A 19,443-nucleotide genomic window follows, 5' to 3' on the forward strand; every position below is an offset into this window, starting at 1 on the left:
AAGGGTTGAAACAGTTTTTTAAAAGCTAAACTGCCATCTACAAGCTACTGCCTAGATTATTGTGAAAACTCTCCTGAGTTTTAGCCCTCTCTGTGGCTTCAGGTATTTATCCTTCAGGGTCAGAAACACTGGGGAGACTGCTCATTCTATGTGCATTATTCTGATTTGGGCAGCATCCATGAAGATGAAGATACGTACATGGCAATTGCCCCGATCCGTCTTATCAGTACAGAGTTATTTCAACAGTGACGGTCAGCCTGGAATTACTTTCCTCTCAAAAGAAAAAGAAAGGATATAAGTTGTAATTTTTTTATTATCGTTCATTTTCTTTGACCTAGGAATTCCATTTTCTATTTACATTTTAACCATTCTAGGCTCTCAGTTGTATTGTTTTAGTAAGCTATAAGTAAAATCTAAAAAACAAAAATAACTCATGTGAAATATATTTTTTATTTATTTCTCTGTCATTTTCTTTGAAGAGAATTCTAAGAGTATTATTAAAATAATTTTGAATACTATTTTCAGTTCTTTGTATGACATCAAACTTTTTATACTTCATAAATATTAAGAAAAACAAAATTAGAAAAATCATAGCAGTATGTCAACATAGTCAAAATGATGTATAAAAGCCTTTTATCTAAAAAACCCTATTATCTGGCACAGGACTTAGCTCAGTGGCTCCACACCTGCCTCACAAGTGCAAGATCCAGAATTTGATCCACGGTACCAAAAACAAACAAACAAACCAAAACAAAATCCTATTATCATTTTCAAAAGAAGAACCTTAAGCAAAGAACATTTTTCGAAGTGGTTAACCAAAGTAATCTCCCTTCTGGTTTTCTTCCTAGAAGGAGAAATCCCACAATTAACTACAAGGAGTTTCAAATGGCAACAATCATTGAATTAGTATGAAGCACTCCTACGCCATCTGAGAACAGCAAAAGTCAATTCTGCCCCAGACAATGCAACTAGATCTAGATACCCAAATCTCCATCTCTCCTCACCCCTCCTCTCCCTCTCCCTCTTCAGATCTTCCCCATCACGCCTCAAAACACTAACATTGTAACATTATAAAAAAGACAAGTACAAGGACATCAATTGACCAAAATTGAGGAAGAAAGAAAAGAGAAAATGGAAACATAAAGACAGGAAAATCAAACATTAAGGTTACAAGAAATATAAAAACAATAGTAATTAATTGTGTCATGAAATTAGACAAATCGGAGTATTTTCAATCACCAGAAATTATAATAAGAATCAAATGGACATTTTCACAATACATATATAACAACTGATAATAAAAGTTAAACAATTTGGTTTAATAACTGTTTTGCACAAAGTGAAGATAAATTAAAGATTTAGAATAGTAATAGCAGAAAGACAAAATAATGGAAATAAGAGAAAAGCCTCTGAGATGTATTCACTGTGTGAAATGATTAAAAGAGCTAACACAAAGGAAAAAAGAAAAAAAAAGATAACAATAAAGATAATTATTGAAAAACTTTCAAACCTGATGAGTAATATCAAGTCACAGCCTCAAGAAATACTACAGATTCGAAGTGAGACAAATAAAAATAAAGGGAAATGTAGAAAGATGAAAAGTGTTAAAAACAGACAGAAAAAAGGTATTACTTTCAAAGGAGCCTGATGGCTAACATATCAACAAATACAGAATCCAGATGATAAGATTGTAGCTTCAACCAATAAGAGTAAATGACTGACAATCTAGAATCCTATACCATGTAAGAGGATTACTCAAAAATAAAGGAGAGTTTAAGCTTTTTTTTTTTTTTTTTTTTTTTTTTGACCAGGGATCAAACTCGGGACTTTGTGTTTGCAAGGGAGTTTAAGCATTTTTAAACAAACAAAAACTCAATTCAACTTCACTTGATTAACAATAAAACCAATATCATGGGACGTTTTAAAGCAGAGGAGATAGTGTTAAGTGGTAGGGAAAGCACAGAAGGAACTAGAAAGGACATGCATGTGAAAAACTTAAAGTATTTTACAACAATACCAAAAAGGGGAAGAATAATAAATAGAGTTAAAGTGTTACTAAGAGTTTTCATTTTCTGGACTTGGAATAGTGTACTCTATATAGTGATGAATCATATAACAGAAGAGAAGATTGACAATATATTGCTTAACTGACTGATCCAATCAAAGGGAAGAAATTAAAAGAAAAACTAGAACTAGGACAAATGAAACCAAATTTAAGATTGTAAGTTTTAAAAAATATACCAAGAAATATGAACAAAAAATATAACAGAAAGCAACTGTCAGACAAAAAATACACAAATAAAGTCCAAATTGTTTACTTAAAATATAAATACTACCAAAGTTCAAAGTAAATAGAAAAGCTGTATTATAAAAATGGTAGTTTTCAAAAAAAGGATGAAACTAAGACAAATTGTTACTTAGGCAAAAAGTATTCACAAAGCATTCAGAGAGCTATTTCGTAAGGACAAAAGGGTCAATCCATCAAGAAGATACAACAGTTATAACTTTATATGTCAAAAGATGTACCCTCAAATTATATAAAGGAAAAATGCAATATATCATTCAGAAATTTTTTAAATCATAAATTATTAAAAGATTGTTAGCACATCCCTTTCAGGAGTTAATAAAGCAATCAAATTAAAAACTGAAAATATAAAATAATTAACTTACAAATTAATTTCATGGATAGAACACTATAATGAGCATCTCCAAATTGAAATTGTTGTAAGCACACAGAATTGCATAGCCCAATTGACCACATGCCGATCATGAAATAAGCCTCAGTAAACTTCAAAAGGTTGCATTTATATGGAGAATATTATCTGACAACTGTGGTATGAGGCCAGAAAACAATAACAAAAAGTTATGTATAAAACTGGAAAACATTTGCTTATTAACACTTTGTTCAAAAATAACAAAAAATTAGAAAACATTTTAACCTTAAGAGTAAAAAACATAAAAATATAGAATAAAGCGAAATATGTTTATAGAGGGGAAATTGTATCCTTAAATCCAGGAATTACACAAGATGTCCAGAAAATGATTTAGGCATCTATCTCAATAATTTAGAAAATTAGAGCAATATTAAATCAAACAAGGAAGAAAAGAAAGGAATAACACTTACAAAATATATAAGAACTATAATGCAAACAGTTAACAAACCCTAAAGTCTAACTAACAATATGACTATGGCAAGGCAAAGCTATAAGTGGCAAATATATGACCCAATCTAATTATTAAATGTCAGTAACAAAATACTTAAAACAGCCTCAGGCTAACAGATAGCAAAATATTAAGTACAATGGAAAAATTCTTTTAAAAATACAATTTACCAAAACAAGCCCATGAAAAAAATTTAAATTAAATTAATCAATAATTTTTTCTACACAACATTAAAACTCCAGTGACCATAGATTCAACACAAACTCTCAAAGCATTCATGAAAAAGCATCTTGTGTAGCATCTTCAGAGGATAATAAAAAGGGGACATTTGCAACCTGTTTCATATGGCTTATATAGCATCGCTACTATGTATCATAACAAGGATATTACAAAAGAAAAGGAAAATCATAGGCCTTCTTTCATGAGTATAATAAATTCCAAGTACTGTACATAAATTAGTTTTTAAAGGCATAAAATTAACCAACACATAAAAACAGTAACAAATTAGACTTATTCCAGATCTTTATCATGGTCTTAAAATTTAAAAATCAAATTAATCTGAAAATGAACAATATTAACAAATAAAAAGAATATTTATTTCACCATTTTTACATATAAAGAAAAGTAATGAAATTCAAGTCTAATTCATATTAAAATTTTTAAATCTTAAGAAATTACAAATAAAAGCAAACTTTCTTAGTTTGATAAAGATGTTCTGCCTAAGAATTTCAGCTCTGAACTTAATAATGAAATACTGAAAGGCTTTTCCTAAAACTGGAAAGAAGATGGTAATGTCATACAAACAACATCTTCTGTGATGCGGTACTAAAAGCTACATTCAAGCCAGGCGTGGTGGCACATGCCTGTAATCCCAGCCCTCGGCAGGCTGAGGCAGGAGGATCGCTGTGAGTTCGAGACCAGCCTGGGCTACATAGTGAATTCCAGGTCAGTCTCAACTACATAGTGAGACCCTGTCTCAAAAAACCAAAAAATAAAATAAAATAACAGCTACATCCAGAACAAGTGAAGAATAGGTGGGAAAAGTTGAAAGAAGTTCCAGAGAAGAAATAAATGTACCAATGTTCACAAATGATGTTTGCATTCAGATAAGCAAAAAAAATCTACAAACTACTACTTTTCAACAAAGTCTATGAATACAAGGTCAGCATATACAAACAAGTTTGATATAGCTATAACAAAAAAGGAAAATCATAAAATATTTTAAGTTAACTTGTTACAGTATATTAAGAAACAGCAAGCAAAAATCTGATAAAACACGTACATGTATAAGATCTTTTCACAGAAGCTATAGAACACTGAGAAAAATCAAAGACCAAACAAGTGGAAGAAATTATCTTCTTCAAGAATATGAAGATTCAGTACAATAACAATGAGAATTCTCCCCTTATTTGTTCTCTAGATTTAATGTAATCTAAATCTCAGCAGGATTTTAGAAGAAGATAAGGAGGTGGAGAATGAAGAAATGATACATAGATTATATCAAATTATCAAAGACAGTCTTGAAATATGGTACATTGGCTGTATAGTAATTAAAATAGCAGTCCACAGATGCTAAAATAAACAAATACCCTAAAAGAGGGAAAGCTGGGAAATAGAGGCATACATGTAATACATTTAATTTACATCAGATACGTTATTGATAGTATAGTTCAGGAAATTTTAAAACTCTAAAGAAATTCAGGTCCACTACGTACCCCACCCCCACTCCCACATCCCTCACTTTAAGGTAGTTTGTAAGTCAAAATGTAAAATAATCCTGGAAGATAACATAGAACAGTATCTTAGTTTGGTGTAGTAGACAGAATTATGCCCTCCCAACAATTCTGGCACCTGTAAATGTTGCTTTATTTGAAAAAAGAGACTTTTCAAATGTAATAAAGTTAAAGATCTTCAAATGGGAAACCGTTCGTGACTATTAGCACAAACCCTAAATGCAATAGCATGCAATCTTATGAAAGGGAAACAAACAGAAGTCTACCTCTGCATATGAAGAGGCGAGGCCAATGTGAAGAGGTACAGACAGATGACTCAGACACAAGCCAAAGAAGGCTGGCAGTCACCAGAAGCCAAAAGAGGCAGAAACAAATGCTCCTCTAAACTCTCCAGTTTGTCTGAGGCTCTACTGGCAGTAGGTTTCTAAGCAGGGATGGTAAATTTAAATTTTGCTTCCCAAATTGTGAGAGAATAAATTTTACACCACCAAGTTTTTGACAATTTGTTGTTGTCCCTAAAGGAAACAAATCCACAAGGGGGAGACAAGAACTGTCAATACTGATCACTAAAATCCACTATTCATACTGATATTAGGAAGGAAAATATTGATATTAGACTTTTTTAAAAGTAAGAATGTTGGGGGCCAGGGATTTAGCTCAGTGGTTCCACCACTTGCCTTGCAAGTACAAGGACCCAAGTTCAATCCCCGGTGCCAAAAAATAAAAGTAAGAATGTCTGTTCATCGAAAGACATCCTTAACCAGTGAATAAAAGTAGGAATAGCGAAGTATTTGCAATGTGTAAAACTGACAAATAATTGTGTTTAGAAAAAAATACATAAATCAACAAGATAAAAGCTGACAACCTAACAGAAAATGAATGAGAAGACCTGGCAAGAGCTCCACAAAATAACATATGAAAATAGTCCATAAAGTGTCCACTTTATTTGTCATTGAGAAATAGAAAGTAACATTATGATGAAATACCACTCCATCCCAGCCTGACAGATTACCATTAAAGTGACTGAAAACATTGGTTTTAGTGTGGTGTGAACAATGGGAACTCTGCATTTGGGACCTAAGTTGGCAAGATTACGTTAGAAATATGTTTGGCAGTACCTGTTGAAATTGAACATATGTGTTTTATGACCTCTAAATCCAATCTGATCATTAGATATACATACAAAAGTGCACGGCGTGCATGAGTGTGAGGTTGGATATATCTATATAACTGCAAGCTCATTTATAAGAATATTGTTTATAATAACTTCAAAATGAAACAACATATAAGATACATATTCCTGAGGTAAATTACATATATAGCAATAAAAATAAATGAACTTGTAGTCTATCTAAAATATGGGTGAACTACACAGCCATAATCTTGAAGAAAAGATGCTAAATATAAAGCAATGAATAAATGATGATACCAAATAAATATAATTCAAAACAGATGAATTAAATTGTGATGCTCGAAATCAGAGAATGGTTATCTTTGCGAAAAATGTAATGCAAAAGGGGAATGTCACCGAGGCTGATGTTATACTTAACCATGGTGTGTCACACAATCTGTGCAATAATTTTCCAAATTAATTTGGCACTGAATCAAGTTTACACTAATAATTTGTACACATTTCTGTATGTTTTACCTTCATAGAGCCATTGTTTTGAAAATGCAGTACAGGTTCTTTTAAACCACTTTAGTCTGCCACATATGAATTCCAGAGAGCGATGTGTCAGAATTTTCATGAAATTGCTTTGAATACTACCAATTTTGAGAGGACTGGCATTTTTAGAATATTGTATCTCCCTATACATAAGTTTGCTTTCATTTATGTTATGTTTCTTTCTGACTTTTAGTGCTATTGTACATATGTACGTTATATTTGTTACATGTACTCTGTGGTTGAAATCTAATGTCCTCCCCAAATTTCCCGGGTGTAGAGGCGGAGCTTCGAGAGATGATCATGTCTTGGGGACACTATACTCATCTGTGCAGTCACCCACAGATAAATTCATGCCTGAATGTGCTGTTGGGAGCCCGGCGAGAAGAGGGGTTCGCTGGGGTTAGAACCTAGAAGGGGGCACTTGTGGTCCCCACGTCCTTGCCTCTCCCTGCTTCCTGGTTGCTCCATGTCAAGCAGCTTTGCCACCCCTTCCACCGTGCTGTTTCTGCCTTGGAAATGTTTGTAGAATTTACTCCTAACTGCTACCTTGCAAAATAATTTCTAAACTACATCTCTCAAATTTGTTGCTAGTGCATAGAAATTGACCCCTGTACTATATTTGTTGATAATCTTGGCTGTTTTTCAGATCAGAATCAATTCAGTAGCAAACCGTGGAGTCTTATTTTTTCTTTCCTATAATTGGATCTCCTCTTTTAAGAATAATCTTCCCTCACTGAACATACAGAGTGAAATAGTGAATAGAATCCATTAAAGCTGACATCCTCACTAGTTCTTGACTTTGAATTGAATTCTAATATTTGCGCCTTTGTTATTATGCCTGCTTGAGAGATTATTGCAATTAAATATGTTTTCAACTGTTTAACAATTCCTGCATTTGGGGGTTACATCTCATCTGATTCTGATGTGTTTTATGTATTATTTAATATATCATGCTAATAATTTCCAGAATATCTATCAGAATCTCTATCGCCATAATAAACATTGACCTATACTTTTTCTTTTTTCTTGCTATCATTTTTCAGTTTGTGTCAAGGTTATGCTAGCTTTGTGGAATGATTTGGAAGACCCATTGCTCCCTAACCTATAAAGTAGTTTATATTAGGTTGACATTATCCTTTTCAAAGGTTTTGTAAAATGCCCTTAAATTCATCTAAACCCAGAGTTTTAAAAGGTGGGAACAGGATGTAGAACATTGATTCCATTTCTTTTCTTTTTAGAACTGGGGATTGAACTCGGGTCCTTGCATTTGCAAGACAGACCACCTAACCTCTGAGCTAAATCCCCGGCCCGATTCCATTTCTTTATAGTTACAGATTTCGTCAAGTTCTCATTTCTTTTTGAGGGCATTTTCTTACTGTGTTTTTCAGAAAATTATATGTTTTTTTAATCTTTCAATTTTACTAACATAAAATCATTCATTTTGTTGATATTTTGGAGAACATAATATAAAACATTTTTTGTACTATTTCCATAATTAATTATTGGGTTTCACACCTTAATCTTTTTTACTAAAGTTTGGTTTAGTGCTCACTTCAGTAGCACATATACTAAAGGGTGGTTTATTTTCAAATTATCAGTTCTGGATTTACTTTATCTTCACTATTATCTCCTTGTGGAAAATATACTTTTAAATCAATATGATTGAATTTAAAGTGATCTGAAATTAGATTGTCTATTTAATTATATAGATAAATCTGACTGTAATACCAATATAAGTCATTCTCTAATAGAATTGACTCCTGCTAGAGAAGATCGATCATAATAGCATTAAATTAATGAAAGAAAAAAAATTAAGGGAAGTTTCTATAAGCATGACCAGATGAATGATTTCTATTCTCCAGTCAAGATATATTTCTGTCTTTGGTATCAAAATTACTCCTTAGGAATCGAAGTATTAATTCTTTGTTGTCTATCATATAATAAAGGCTAAATTTTATGTGTTGAGTGGAATAAATAAAGGAGGCAAATTTTTAAAATGTTCAGTGTGTCATCTTTCTTGGATCCGATTGTAGTTCTCTCATCTTCCTCGACTATTCCAGAAACAAATATCCAGTACTCTCCTGGGGCAAGCCAAACAGTGGTTAAATAGTACAGAAAATAACGAGATTCACAAAGCGTGGGTTTTCCTGAGAGAAAAGTCGAAAGAGAGACAAGCATAGAAATAACAATTTCAGAATATAGAGGAGGGGTCCACTACCAAAGTGATCCTCAATGATCTCTCTAAAAATAGAAATTTTAAGCATTACAATTATGAAAATAAACTAGCTATCAGAAGGGAGGGCAGGGACAAGGAGAAAAAAATGAGAACCAAGACTTGTCATGTAGAGGCACAAGATCCCAACAATGAATGTAACTGTACTGTATCCCTAAAATGTACCAATAAACTCATTTAAAGCTGAAAAAACAAATAAACAAATGAACAAAAAGTTATTAGGAATGCGTCGAAAGAGAAGAGCACAACAAATTTAAGGACCTCACTAGGCAAGTCTGACTAAGAGACAGAAAGTTCTGTAGCTGGAATTTAGGAAAGAAAATGGGATAAGTGAGAACTGGCCTTCAATGTCTTATAGGCCAAAGTAAGAGTTTGATTAATCTTAAGAAAAGTAAATCATTAGGAAGCTCTGTTTTGTTCTGTGTTTATATTTCCATTTTGTTAAACAGAACTGTAGTATGGCTTCAGTTTTAAAAGGATGATTTTAGCTGCTGCTGACACAGAATGTCTTGTAAGATAAGCATGGAAAGAGAGAGAGATGAGTTCAGCTTTAAAGGTGATATGGGTTTGGATAAGCACAATGACAGGAGAAAGATGAGAATGGAAGACACAGTTTCACAATTGTGGTCATCAATGAATTAAAGGTAATGAATCATGAGAACAGAGAAGAAAAATAAAGGATAAGTACAGGATGTGAGGCAAGAGAAGCAAATGCTAGAAGAACATTACGGTTCTCTGCAATACAGTGTCAGGAGGCCAGCTTTTTCCAGCAATTATATTACACAATCATCTACCTGAATGAGCAGAAACAGTAAAACATAATATAGGGACCAATTAATTGTGAGTCAGAGAACTCTGCACCAAAGTGCCAATCTTAGAGCTTACTTGCTGCACAAAACTTTCTTTTCAACCAAAAATTATTAAAATATTCAAATGACTGCAAGAATGAAATGAAAAATATAGGCAAAAGTAACTAGCATTATATCTAGCCTTTATTGAATAAATAGTATTTATTTAATAGGTACTTATTAAACCTGAATATAGAAGTATTCTGATCACCTGGATAAATATGAAACATAACCTTATTCTTAGAGTGATTTTTGATCCTTTTTCCCCCTCAGAGGTGGAGATTGGGGAGCACCCTATTCTGAAGAGCTAGGAACGTATTATTTCTTCAAATGAGTTACTTCTTAATTTTGTCAAAATTTAATGTTGGTTGTATTTAGCTTAAATTTTGTCAAAATTTAATATCAGGTATATTTAACTTAAAGAATTAATGTGTGGATATTGTTGGCACATTTTTCAAAATCTGTCAAACTTTAAACAGTCAAGAGAAAACTATGAAAAGAGCATTGAACAGCCCGACATGAAATTGTTTAGGGGTAAACTCCATCTCAGCTCTTCCTCGTGACCTGGAAAAGTCAGTTACATGTCTCTAAACTGAGGTGTAATGGAGCAGACAAGCCGAGTCAGAACACACGATTGTTTAAGCCATTATTTGTGTCAGGTCTCTAAGACAGAAGAGAATATATCCTTCTCTGTTGTGATAATCATTAATTGGATGAGTTTATGTACATCAAAACCTTGTTAACTATGAAACAGTAAAGGATTCTTTCTGCTAATGTTTGTTGCATATTTACTAAACCACATATGAAGCATCTATACTCTGAGAGTTAAGGGTTTAGTTGTAGGGAGATAAGCAATGGCTGAATGAATGAATGAATGAATACACGATTATTGATGGTATAAAATCAAACAGGCAGGAAGACGAAAAATGGGTCGTACTTGGTGTGACAGGGTTACTCTGGTCATAATAGGTTCTACTAAGAAAATGTCATTTCAACCGAAACCTGAAGATGAAGACGATTCAGCCTTCCAATTTAATGAAAACATAGAAAGCCTCAGACATAAAAGCAAATGTGGATGTTTAAAATGAGAATAAGCTTAGATCATCAGAAAATAAATAGAAAAGCTACAGTAGACAGGAGAAATTGGGTAGAAAAATAGTAGAAGAAATATAAGACTGTTACATTTTAAGCTGTGAAGTTACATGTTTTAAAATACCCAGTTGATATGGGGCAGGATTAGAGGAAGGCTAGTATTGATGAAAATAGTAATCACAGAAGAGGTAAAAAGTAGTAAACTTTGGGAAATATACTGTAGGTAAGACTGACAAGATTGCTGATGGTCTGGATGTACGGAAAATGTAAGCCCATAGTGACTCCTACATTTTTAGCAAGTGCAGGAATTGGCAGTGTTACTCAGTGAAACGTAGAAGGCTGAGAAAGGAGCAAGACAACAGACACAGAGATGAACCCAAAAGTTAGAATTCCATTGGGATTCAGTTTAACATGAGTACTACACATCTATATGGAGGTGATGAGAGGTAAAATATATAATTTTGAAGATCAAAGGTTAGGACTGATGTCCGAACTTAATAGTTACGAGCATAAGTCAAGAGCTTTTAGGAGTACATCAGATCACATAAGATGGACTAGACTTGAAAATGTGGAGAAAATAATTCAGCAAGAGACTAAGGAATAGGAGAAAAACATGGATGATCTTCCAGGAAACAAGAAAAGTAAAAACTTCAAGAAGGAAAAGTAATCATCTGCAAATACTGCTAAGAATTTCTAAGATGAAAACAAAAAATGGCCATTGACTTTATCAATATGGAAAACATTGACAGCTTGGACAAAAACAATTCCAGAGGACTAATGGGCAAGATTTCTTACTGAGTGAAATGAAAACAGAATGGGAGGAGAGAAAAGTATAAGACTGTGTCTAGAATACATGTTTAAGGAAAAGCAGTTAAATGGAACAGAAGCTAGAGGAATATACAGGGGTTAACGTTTTTTATGGACTTTTCATCTTTGTTTTCTTGGATTTTTTTTGGGGGGGTATGTTTTGTTGTTATTGTTATTTTGGTACTGGGGATTGAACCCAGGGCTTTTACACCGAGCAGAAGTCCTAGCCCTTTTACTTTATTTATCTTAAGACAGGATCTCACTAAATTGCTGAATTATCCAGGTTAGGTTTAAACTTTTAATCCTCCTGCCTCAGCCTTTCAGAGCACTGGGATTAGACATATGTGTCACCAGATTTAGTTTTAAGAGGAAGATACTATCATACTTTTATTTTGAGGAGAATTTTCAGATGGACAAAATAAAACTGATTATGAGAAGAACTAAGAAGCTATAACAGCATGAGCAAAACATTTGACTAAAGCCAAAGGCAAAAGACCTAATAAACAAGTGAAGAAGACTGTCTTCCCATTGACAGGCAGAGGTCATTGATATCATCAGGAAAGAAGAAAAACTGCTTAGGTTCAGATACAGGTACTAAGTAGATCAGTCCTTATTCACATATATCTCCATCTCGACCTCCTTCCTCTACAAGAGTTAGGTGCATATGGTGGTTAAACATTGAGCCTATATAAGTTGTTAAGGTGGGAAGTTATATGTTTTAAAGTAACCAGTTGATACAGGGGCAATATTAGAGATCTTTACGAAGGTTAGTAATCATGAAAGTAATAACTACACAGTCGTCATCTGGAGTCAAATTGACTTGATTCAAATCTCAGTTCGATGTGACTACAAAAAAATTTAACTGTGTCTCAGTCTATCCATCTTTAAGATGGGAATAACAGAGCCTACCTCGTAAATACTGCTGACTCAAAGTTTTAAGACCCACATTCATGGAGAATGACAAGTACGTGTCGTTAGTGTTACTATGACATTATTATGTTACTATAGCCAACTGCTTATTCTACATCACCACTCACACTTCTGGATATCTACCTGCCAGTAACCTCCAGCACAGCATGACTAAAACTAAATATGGACTATCGTGCTAAATTTGTTGCAAAGTCAAAGACTGTTTCTGAACCAAATCCTACATTATTTTCCTCTGAGTTGATTTCTTTTTTCTTTTCCTAATCTTCTCTAGGTCACATGAATAATAAGGTTACTTCTAAAATGAATTTTTAAACTTCAAGTACTATATTTTTCTAATCTACACATTCACCCTCTGTGAAAATACCAAGGAATATTAATTGAAAAAAGCACTTGCATTATTTTCACTTTTTCCCCATATATTCAATGAGAACATATTAATACCTGCTCAAAACCTATTAGTCATACTAAAGTTATGTTTATGCCTCATGATTTGGCAAAGAAGTCAATTTATAAATAGAGAAATTTAAATTCAAATTGGTTAATTCAGAAGTTTTCTATTTTATTTCTTCAAACAAATCTTGATATATCTCACAGGAAATAGTTATTCTCTAGTTGTCAAGAGATACCTTTATTTTTATTGTCCTCTTCAGAAATCTAATCAAAATGGTAATTTTCTCAATGAGGGAAAAATTTAAAAATCTATTTCATTAAATTAAAATTAATTTTCAAGTTTCATTACCTGTAAGTACTATATAGCATACTTCAGGATTTTTATCTGGGATAAGTCATATTGGTTTACTAAAAAGGATGAACATTCTTAGGAAATGAACTGTTACCCCCAAAACTGTAACATATAATAACCCTTATCCACAATTAATGCCCTAAAACCAAAATGGGGATATAAAAGAATCAAACCTTACAATGAAATATTCCTTAGGGATAATATTAGGAAAATGTGCTTGAAGCTTACTAAATACAGCATTTAATTGGTGGTAACTTTTGCAAATATATTTATATTTTCCTTTTTAAAACTTCCAGATAAGTAGTTTTTTTTATTTAATATTATTTTATTCAAAAAAGCAACCAAGATCAAACAGTATACAATGATGTATATGTAGTGCACACTTAATTGTGTACTACACAGAATCCGAAAATGAAGTTTCACTGATGCTAATTGTTTATCTTATTGTTAGAAACAGACTTTAAATATATTTAACGCAAAATAAATCATATATACAAAACACTAGAAATTATTGATTAATTCTCCTTATTTATCATATAATAAACTTTTCAGGGAACCAAGTAACAAAATACAACTGGAAAAAATTCATGCATCTAACTATGTGAATTATACACATGGATATTGTCTAATGTTCTTTGTACAGGATATGAAGTGTGACCATATCTTTCAGAAAACACAATTAAAAAATAAAAACACACAAAATAGATTGAGCCATATGACATTTTGCTGATATTTGGTCATCTTTTAAAGAAGTGGCTAGAATATATATTTTGTAAATAACTCAAGATTTTAAAAAGCTAAAAGTTGCATATCCATCTAACTTTGAACTTGATTAATTCAATTTTAAGAAATCGTAGAAAGATGAAAAATAAAAAAAATCATGCTCAGATTATCTATGAAACCACAGTGTGTGGCTAATTAAAACTTTTATTTTAAATTATTGAAGGACTTTTTTTTAACCACTTTAACCTAACAATGACGTCAAACCCTTCCAAATTTGGGGGTCAGAAGCTTCACATTAACACTTTGATCATCCACTGACTGCCACATTTGCTTTTCAATATAAGTTCGATATTATGTGACTAATTAGTGAGAACTTTAAATCATGGAAGATGAAACTGTGGGAAAATTTCGCTTATCCCGAAGCTTCTGCCTATTACGTTCTCAGCCTCAAGGATCTTGTTAATAAGAGCCCACCGTCTGAGCAAGGCTTCTGATCAGTGTTTGCGGTGCTCCAGCCACAGCCTGGGGAGAGCAGAAGCAGCTGCAGTGCAGGGAGACACCTGATTGTGGTTCAAGGAGAATCAGTGAGTCAGAAAGTAGCTCAGTAGCTTCGGTCTGATCTCTGGAACTTTAGATTTGCGTACATCAAGTCTGGAAGTCTTCACAGATACAACACTTAAGGCGAGGCAGGGCACAGAAGAGAAGCTGGGGACATAAGGCAACCTTCACAAATTTCTGCCATGTATAACAATCGCGACTTCAGAAGCTGAGGCAGCTGGCAACAGTTGCCCTGTATTCATCACACACGTAGGAAACGTGGCGATCCATGCATCACAAGGCTGCCCTCTGTTCATTAAAATTAAATCAGACAAATCTGTGACAGATAGTGCCGCACCCGAGGTATGACGGAAATCGAGTGTTACCATGTGAAAGTAAACAGCCTCATCACAAGTAAAAATTGTTTCTCTGTTAATAAAGTCCTTTGATGTGTTGCTTCCATGTACGACTACAACTAACATAAGGCTTCTATGATCACACTTACTTTTGAGGAAAAGGATGCTTAAATGGAATAGACATAAGAAACAGCAGAAGTAAAACTAAAATCTTTACCTCTCTTTAATACTGTGGGATATTTTTGATAAAATATGCTAAACGTATCACGGAATTTGTAAGGAGAGCCTCACGAAAGTTTAAACATTATTTGTACTATGCTGTTCCATATTCCTTGACTTTTGTTGAACTGACAAAATCAGTTCCTACAGTCACTTGATGGGTACACTCAGAGTCACTGTGTAATCGGTGACATTTCTGAACTCGGAGTAACAGGCTAGTAACTAACTCTCAGCCATATTTCAGTTCTAAGAGAAGAGCAACTCGTACTGTTGAGAAGGGACTCCACATGAATCCACATAGAACCATGCCAGCTAATAGAGAAAAATAAAACAAACAAACAAAAAAATGAAACAGACACAATTAAAAATATCCAAAGTAAAAACTATTCAAGAAATCCAGGTTTTGTACAACTATTCTAATCTCCAGTAAACAATAAAATTGTTTTTCTGCCTCATGCTCAAGAATGGAATACAGATTTTGGAGCAGGGGTAATAACACCAAGTTTTTTTTTTCTTTATCTAATTCTACTCTGCAAGTATAACAGTGAATAATTCTTTAGTTTCAAATGCATTATATATTTAGTAGGTAATTTTCAAGAAAATGCATTATATATTTAGTAGGTAATTTTCAAGACAAAATATAAACTTTACAAATAGAAAAATCTTCAATTTTTTTAAAATTCACCAACAATTTATTACATTACCTTTTAGAATATGTGTGCATTTAACAGTATTGCCAAATATTCTGTGCATAGAATAAATAATAGAAAGGACTTGACTAGACATAATGTATTGGTGAAGTCAAATAATATAGTCTTCCTAACTCTGAAAACAGTTGTAGACAATTTCAAAAGTATTAAAACTTCGCATCTCAGAAAAAATGCAGTGCTGAAGATGCAGACGTTGACTCTCATGGAGCAACGCACCATTTAGCTTTCACTGGGAAGACAGAATATTGTTGTGCAGTGGACTGGAGGGAACTTGAATTAGTTCAGTCAATTAAGTCATGATTAATTTACGTTAGATCCTACTCTCTTGAGTCTATAAAAGCCAAGGCTTTCGTTAACCACCAGTACTTAGTTTAATAAAAGTAAAGTCTTTAAAAATTAATTCTGCAGAGAAAAAAAATCTACTGACACAATCAATAGACAGCAAGATTCCCATTTTAATTTGTCAATGGAAGCTAGAATAAATTTAGAACTAATAAGGGCAGGGTTGCTCCCTTCAAATGGATAACCAAATTTCCCAGATAGTTATTAGCAGGGCTTAGACAGCAGCTCTACCTTAATGTGTGGCAAATTGTAACTGTACACAAGAGCAAAGTCTTCCTTTGTGGCAATACTTGCTACTAATGATAAGTTCACGGTCTCCTAAGTTTCAGCAGAAACATCCAATTGCCAGTACCTTCAGTCAAAAATGATTCCACAGAGGCTGTGAGTAGATTTTGATTACTCTATTTACTTTAACATAATACATGAGCCTAACAGACCTTTTGTGTATGTAGGGTGTACTGAGAGAGAATGTGATTGTAGGCTGAGCTCAATTCCTATACCACAGAGAAAACAAGAGATTTATTCTATTTGTTCAAGAGAAAGAACAAAAATGAATCCTACGGAAAATGCCTAACTCCATTCATAACATGGCTCAGATAATCTCAGTATTGTGCAAAGTATTTGAAGACAGGAGTAGCATTTAGGATAAGTCTTTCTTTAAAAGAAACCAGTGAAAAAAATATGAATCATCAGATGTTTCTTCTTATGTGAAGAAAAATTGCGTAGCTTATTGGACTCATACTTTTTCTGAAGCATTTGAATAAACCCTACCTGTGTTCTGAGTTCTAGAAAAGTCATCATTTATGATGTCAAAATTTAGGTTCAATCTGATAAAGCAATACTGCATGTGACACAACGAATGAATTCTACAAGTTCAAGTACTATGTCCCAGTGATATCAAATGTGGGTATTGCCTGAATAAACAGCACAGTGATGGGGAATGTAGAATACAGAGTCATACACTTTAGGTTTCCGTCCTGATTCTGTCACCTACTATTTGTGAAATCTTGGATGATTTATTTAACTTTTTGGCTTCAATTTCCTTCCTTTGTATAATGGAAATAATCAACCCTACATTTTAACCTGTTATTAGGATCACACAGGTTAATGCATATTAAATCAGATGTGCATGAAATGCCCTAGCACTCTGACTGGCATGTAGTAAAAGCTCAGGAAACACAGGCTGCAATTATTATTGTTGGTTTAAACTCTCTTACTACCTTACTTGGAGAGTATACAATATGGTTACCCGGGGAGGGAGTATCGATTTCTAGGGTAGAATATATAGATCCATGGTTCTAAAGCCCTTTGTTTTATGCCCTAAATGAAGAAACAACATAATAGGGTGAACTGGAGCCAACTGCTTCTTCTGCCCTAGACATCTCCATTGCTCACCTCTCCTTTCTGTGAGGCAGAGTCCAAGGCAAAGAGTGCTGCCTTCCATGCGAAATACGGTGGTTAAAGAAATAATTCTCAAAAAGCTGTTACATCTTACCTAAATTTAAACTATTAGCCACTGACTATCATTATTTTTAGACTATATGCATGTCATACTTTCATACTAAATGAACTTAAAACCACATTTAGTGTGTTACACAAAATACCTGAGGTCATAACATTTCCTCTTTATCTATTTATACTTTCAATTTTTAAATATATTCTTACAGATGACAGGGGACTATACCTCTGATGTTTCAAAGTGATGACTTTTAACTTCTTCCTAAGAATTCTGGCTAAGGGCATCAGTGTCAGATATGAAGTCTCTGTTTAAAAAATAAAAAGACAATAAGGAGGACACAAACTCCACACCTGTAAATGCCCAAGTGTTCCCATTATCCCTCGTGTACCACACGCTCCAAGTAGCGATCAAGTGCGGCCATTTGTCCTTCTCACAGGCAGTGTGGCATGAAGCAAGGACAGCCCCATCTTTGTGACATGCCGGGTTTCCCTGCCACCCTGGGAGATTGTTTTTTTTCAAAAACAGTCACTAAATAATAACATAGTAGCTCTAACATGTTATTTTTCAGAAGTAACTATCACAGTTTCTGTTGGTCTAGAAAATCAAGAGTGGCCTGTTCATGCTGACTGAAGTACTAACTGTACCAGGATGGGAAAGAGACTTTGACAACAATGGCACTTGTTGTGTTGGGGTCTTGAAAACAAAATCAAAGGAGAGGATCCAAAGAGTACCGTGTTTGGAGTGGTGGTTGTGAAGATTTCCTTGTGCAATGATGACCTTCAAAAAGGAAAATAAAAAAAAAAACATGAACTGTTTTCTAGGTGTGGAAAGGCATAGATCACTAAAATAATTCAAGAGTTGATTAGAGGTGAGGCTAGAGCACAATAGTAGGGCGTGTGTTTATTGTGTATAAGGCCCTGAGTGTTCTCCCAGCTCCAAAAAAAAGAGTTGTTTAGAAAAAAAATAGCAGACCTAGAAACATGAAGACCTTGGATATCTATATAAAAGCTAAGCCCTTTTGAAAGTTAAAGAAAAGGGTGAAAACAATAATTACCCATGTACGTAATTGTTACTCAAAATTAGAAAGTGTATTTTCTTATAAAAAAATACCTTCAGGTTGTTAGTAACCTGGAAAATATAGATGGACAAAAGAGGACCACTTAAACAATACTTAATCCCACTAGCTACTTTTCCCACAGAACAGTTCATTTCACACAAAGAAACAAACGAGAACTTTTAAAATTGTTAATCTGCCGAGAGCCCTCAGTGGCTTCCTGGCATAACTAAAATAAAATCAAAATGACTCTCGCTGCTCACATAGCGCAAAATTACCTGGTTGCAGGCTCTTTCTCTTCCTCATTAATTTCCCACAACTCTCGCAGCTCATCCCATTGCAGCCCAGAAGTGAATTGGGACTTCTCCAACCTTCCAGCTGTGCTCCCACCACAAGGCATTCCCGGGCCGGGGATGTAGCTCAGCGGTGCAGCGCCCGCCTGGCAAGCGTGAGGCCCTGGGTTCGATTCCCGGTACCAAAAAAGAAAAAGTGAAAAAAAAAAAACAAAAAAACAAGGCATTCCCCGTGTTCCCTTTCCTGGAAGGCTCCTCCCCTAGACTCTCACACTTGGCCAGGCCTCTGCTCAAACATCACCTCCTCAGAAAGCGTTTGCCTCATAATCCCTCTAAAGCTATGTTCCTCCCAACACCCTTTCTCCTTTTATGCTGCACTGTTTTAGGTTCAAAACTTCTCACCACCTAACTTTCTTCATGTCTATATCCACAGGAAGTGCTCTATGCCATATTCAAGCTTTATACAAGTCCTTGGTTTTATTTCATGTGTGCATTCTAGAACAAATTTCTAGGTTTCCTTTTTTTTTTTTTTTTTTT

The sequence above is a fragment of the Fukomys damarensis genome, unplaced genomic scaffold (genome assembly GCF_012274545.1).
Source record: "Fukomys damarensis isolate Sample0158 unplaced genomic scaffold, DMR_v1.0_HiC HiC_scaffold_17, whole genome shotgun sequence".
Taxonomy (NCBI): Eukaryota; Metazoa; Chordata; class Mammalia; order Rodentia; family Bathyergidae; genus Fukomys; species Fukomys damarensis.